This window comes from Arachis ipaensis, chromosome B1 (assembly GCF_059453495.1).
Source record: "Arachis ipaensis isolate K30076 ecotype BB chromosome B1, ASM5945349v1, whole genome shotgun sequence".
NCBI lineage: Eukaryota > Viridiplantae > Streptophyta > Magnoliopsida > Fabales > Fabaceae > Arachis > Arachis ipaensis.
Genome location: NC_142436.1, coordinates 91110630 through 91116412, shown reverse-complemented (window position 1 = coordinate 91116412; position 5783 = coordinate 91110630). Strand labels below are relative to the sequence as shown.

The window sequence follows — 5783 nt, the reverse complement described above, 5'->3', positions numbered from 1 at the left end:
AAACGGAGGTGGTTGTCAGGCACATGTTCATAGGTTGAGAATGGTGATGAGTGTCACGGATCATCACATCCATCATATTGAAGTGCGAATGAACATCTTAGATAGAAACACGCATGTTTGAATAGAAAACAGAAATAATTCCATTAATTCATCGGGACACAGCAGAGCTCCTCACCCCCAACAATGGAATTTAGAGACTCATGCCATCAAAGAGTACAAAGTTCAGATCTAAATTGTCATGAGGTACAAAATAAATTTCTAAAAGTTGTTTAAATACTAAACTAGTAACCTAGGTTTACAAAAAATGAATAAGCTATGATAGATAGTGCAGAAATCCACTTCTGGGTCCCACTTGGTGTGTGCTGGGGATGAGACTTGAGCTTTACACGTTCCTAGGCTGTTTCTGGAGTTAAACGCTAGGTTGTAACCTGTTTTGGGTGTTTAACTCCAACTTGTAACCTGTTTCAGGCGTTTAACGCCAAAATGCGGCATGGAACTGGCGTTGAACGCCAGTTTACGTCGTTTATCCTTGAGCAAAGTATGGACTATTATATATTGTTGGAAAGCCTGGATGTCTACTTTCGAACGCAATTAAGAGCACGTCATTTGGACTCTTGTAACTCCAGAAAATCCATTCCGAGTGCAGGGAGGTCAGAATCCAACAGCATCTGCAGCCCTTTTTTAGCCTGAATCAGATTTTTGCTCAGTTCCCTCAATTTCAGCCAGAAAATACCTGAAATCACAGAAAAATACACAAACTCATAGTAAAGTCCAGAAATATAATTTTTATTTAAAAACTAATAAAAATATAATAAAAAGTGACTAAAACATATTAAAAACTACCTAAAAACAATGCCAAAAAGCGTATAAATTATCCGTTCATCACTAAGCTAGATGGATTTTGCTCAGAACTCTCTGTCTGCTGCTAAGTGGATGATGGAAAAGGCTTGCTATTGCTAAACCTATTTCTTCCACCATTATTAAAGCCTTGTTGAGGCTTTTGTTGATCCTTCCATGAGAAGCCTTGTTGAGGCTTTTGTTGATCCTTCCATGAGAAATTTGGATGATTTGTCCATGAGGGATTATAGGTGTTTCCATAGGGTTCACCCATGTAATTCACCTCTTCTATTGCAGGGTTCTCAGGACCATAAGCTTCTCCTTCAGAAGATGCCTCTATAGTACTGTTGGATGATTCCTTCAATCCATTCATACTCTGAGAGATCATATTGACTTGCTGAGGAAATATTTTATTCTGAGCCAATATGGCATTTAGAGTATCAATTTCAAGAACTCCCTTCTTCATAGGCGTCCCATTACTCACAGGATTCCTTTCAGAAGTATACATGTACTGGTTATTTGCAACCATGTCAATGAGTTCTTGAGCTTCTACAGGCATTTTCTTTAGGTGAATGGATCCACCTGCAGAATGGTCCAATGACATTTTAGATAATTCAGAAAGACCGTCATAGAATATATCCACGATGGTCCATTCTGAAAGAATGTCAGAAGATCACTTTTTGGTCAGTTCCTTGTATCTCTCCCAAGCTTCATAGAGGGATTCACCTTCCTTCTGTTTGAAGGTATAAACATCCACTCTAAGCTTACTAAGCTTTTGAGGAGGAAAGAACTTGGCTAAGAAAGTCGTGACCAGCTTATCCCAAGAGTTTAGGCTATCTTTAGGTTGAGAGTCCAACCATACTCTAGCTCTGTCTCTTACAGCAAACGGGAAAAGCATAAGCCTGTAGACCTCGGGATCAACCCCATTGGTCTTAACAGTATCACAGATCTGCAAGAATTCAGTTAAGAACTGAAAAGGATCTTCTGATGGAAGTCCATGAAACTTGTAGTTCTGTTGCATCAGAGAAACTAATTGAGGTTTATTGTCAAAGTTGTTTGCTCCAATGGCGGGAATTGAGATGCTTCTTCCATGTAAATTGGAATTTGGTGCAGTAAAGTCACCAAGCATCTTCCTTGCATTGTTATTATTTTCGGCCATGTCTCCTTCTTTTTCAAAATTTTCTGTCAGATTTTCTCCAAAGAGTTGTGCTTTAGCTTCCCTTAGCTTCCTCTTCAGAGTTCTTTCAGGTTCAGGATCAGCTTCAACAAGAATGTTCTTATCCTTGTTCCTGCTCATATGACAAAGAAGGGAATAACAAAGAAAATATGGAATCCTCTATGTCACAGTATAGAGATTCCTTATATGAGTAGAAGAAAAGAAGAATGTAAGAAGGAGAAGAGAAAAACTCGAACAAAGAGAGGAGGATGGTGTTCGAATTTTGGGTGGAAGAGAAGTGTTAGTAGATGAATGAAATAATTAGAATGAGATGAGGGGGAGAGAATTTCGAAAATTAAATAAAAAGAAAATAAAAATATTTTTGTTTTTAATTAAAATTAGAATTAAAATTCGAAAATTAAAAAGAAAAATGAAATTAAATTAAATTTAAAACAATTAATTAATTAAAAAGGAATTTTTGAAAAAGAGGGAAGAGATTTTCGAAAATTAGAAAGAGAGAGTTAGTTAGGTAGTTTTGAAAAAGATAAGAATTAAACAAAAAGATAAGATTAATTAAAAAAGATTTGAAAATTAATTTTGAAAAGATAAGAGGTTAGAAGAGGTTTTGAAATTGATTTTGAAAAAGATGTGATTGAAACTTATTTTGAAAAAGATTCGAAAAAGAAATTTAAAAAGATTTGATTTTGAAAATTAAAGTTGATTACTTGAGTAACAAGAAACAAAAAGATATGATTTAAAAATTTAAAGATTGAACCTTTCTTATTAGGCAAGTAACAAACTTAATATTTTTGAACCAATCACATTAATTGTTAGCATTGAATTCAAAATTATGGAATAAAAATAAGAAAAAGATTTTGAAAATTAATTTGAAATTTTCGAAAATATGAAAGAAAAATTGAAAAAGATTTGATTTTTGAAAAAGATTTGAAAAAGATAGAATTTTTAAATAGAAAATTTGATTTGACTCATAAGAAACAACTAAATTTTAAAAAGTTTTGAAAAAGTCAACTCAAATTTTCGAAAATTTATGAGTGAAAAAGGGAAAGATATTTTTTTTGATTTTTGAATTTTAATAAAGAAAGAGAAAAACATCAAAAAGATTCAATGCATGAAAATTTTGGATCAAAACACATGATGCATGCAAGAATACTTTGAATGTCAAGATGAACACCAAGAACACTTTGAATGTCAAGATGAACATCAAGACTTATTTTTGAAAAATTTTCAAGAAAAGAAAACATGCAAGACACCAAACTTAAAAATTTTTATTCTTTAGACATTAATAATTCAAGAATGCATATGAAAAACAAGGAAAGACACAAAAAAAAAATATGAAGATCAAACAAGAAGACTGGTCAAGAACGACTTGAAGATCATGAAGAATGCAATGCATGAAATTTTCGAAAATAATTTTTTTAGAAAATTAAAAAAATGCAATTGACACCAAACTTAAAACTTGAATCTAGACTCAAACAAGAAACACAAAAATATTTTTGATTTTATGATTTTATAAATTTATTTTTTGATTTTTCGAAAACTAACGTGGAAAAACGAAAAAGAGGAAAATAATTTTTTTTGTATTTTTCGAAAATAGGAAATAAAAAGCTTAAAATTAAAATAAAATTACCTAATCTGAGCAACAAGATGAACCGTCAGTTGTCCAAACTCGAACAATCCCCGGCAACGGCGCCAAAAACTTGGTATGCGAAATCGTGATCTTCAACAATGGCGCCAATGGCTTGGTGCTCTCAAACGTGAATCACACTTTGTCACAATTCCGCACAACTAACCAGCAAGTGCACTGGGTCGTCCAAGTAATAAACCTTACGTGAGTAAGGGTCGATCCCACGGAGATTGTCGGCTTGAAGCAAGCTATGGTCACCTTGTAAATCTCAGTCAGGCGGATTTAGATAGTTATGGAGATTTGATAATTAAAACATAATTGAAATATAAACTAGGATAGAGATACTTATGTAATTCATTGGTGAGAATTTCAGATAAGCGTATAGAGATGCCTTTCATTCCTCTGAACCTCTGCTTTCCTGCTGTCTTCATCCAATCATTCCTACTCCTTTCCATGGCAAGCTTTATGTAGGGCATCACCGTTGTCAATGGCTACTTCCCGTCCTCTCAGTGAAAATGGTCCAAGATGCTTTGTCACAGCACGGCTATTCATCTGTCGGTTCTCGATCATACTGGAATAGGATCTATTGATCTTTTTGCGTTTGTCACTACGCCCAGCACTCGCGAGTTTGACGCTCGTCATAGCCATCCCTTCCCAGATCCTACTCGGAATACCACAGAAAAGGTTTAGACTTCCGGATCTCAGGAATGGCCATCCATGGGTTCTAACTTATACCACGAAGATTCTAATATCTTGGACTCGGTCCCCTGTATTAGTTATCCAAGAGATACCCATTCAATCTAAGGTAGAACAGAAGTGGTTGTCAGGCACGCGTTCATAAGTTGGGAATGATGATGATTGTCACGATCATCATATTCACATTGAAGTACGAATGAATATCTTAGAAGCGGAATAAGTTTGTATTGAATAGAAAAACAGTAGTACTTTGCATTAATCCATGAGGAACAGCAGAGCTCCACACCTTAATCTATGGTGTGTAGAAACTCTACCGTTGAAAATACATAAGTGATGAAGGTCCAAGCATGGCCGAGAGGCCAGCCCCCAAACGTGATCTAAAGATAAAACTAAAGATGAACAAAAGATGTTCCAAAGATGTAAATACAATAGTAAAATCCTATTTATGCTTAACTAGTTACTAGGGTTTACAGAAATGAGTAAATGATGCAGAAGTCCACTTTCGGGGCCCACTTGGTATGTGCTTGGACTGAGCATTGAGCTTTACATGTGTAGAGGCTTCTCTTGGAGTTGAACGCCAGTTTGTAACCTGTTTCTGGCGTTTAACTCCACTTTGCAACCTGTTTCTGGCGTTTAACTCCAGAATGCAGCATGGAACTGGCGTTGAACACCAGTTTGCATCATCTAAACTCGAGAAACGTATGGACTATTATATATTTCTGGAAAGCCCTGGATGTTTACTTTTCAACGCAATTCAGAGCGCACCATTTGGAGTTCTGTAGCTCCAAAAAATCCACTTTGAGTGCAGGGAGGTCAGAATCCAGCAACATCTGCAGTCCTTCTTCAACCTCTGAATATGATTTTTGCTCAGGTCCCTCAATTTCAGCCAGAAAATACCTGAAATCACAGAAAAACACACAAACTCATAGTAAAGTCCAGAAATATGATTTTTATTTAAAAACTAATAAAAATATACTAAAAATTAACTAAATTATACTGAAAACTATGTAAAAATAATGCCAAAAAGCGTATAAATTATCCGCTCATCAATGGTGTAGTATTGTGTCTCCCGTTTTAACCTATTCGTCTCTTTCTTATCTTTAGGGAGTGTTTTTGTTTTGAGGTAGTTAATTATGGGAGTCATCCATCCTTGATCCAGACCTGTTATGGCTAGGACTTTTTCTTCTTCCGAGATTGACGGATTCTGCAGTATTTCCTGGATAAGGCTTCTATTGTTGCCCCCTGGTTTGGTGCTGGCTAGTTTCAAGAGTGCATCAGCTCGAGCATTCTGTTCCCGAGGTATGTGGCGGACCTCATATTCCCCGAGTTGTCCGAGTTGTTCCCGGGTTTTGTCCAAGTACTTTTTCATGGTGGGATCCTTGGCTTGGTAGCTCCCTGCTATTTGTGAGGTGACTACTTGTGAGTCACTGAAGATGATAAGCTTTTGAG

At 35.8% G+C, this 5783-nt stretch overlaps 1 non-coding gene across 1 annotated transcript; it reads left to right on the top strand.

The window, feature by feature from the left end:
- Positions 1-1499: 1499 nt before the first annotated feature.
- On the top strand, positions 1500-1603 carry LOC148577447 (small nucleolar RNA R71). Its single transcript, XR_015904020.1, has one exon. It is a non-coding gene; the product is annotated as a small nucleolar RNA R71 (small nucleolar RNA).
- Positions 1604-5783: the final 4180 nt, after the last annotated feature.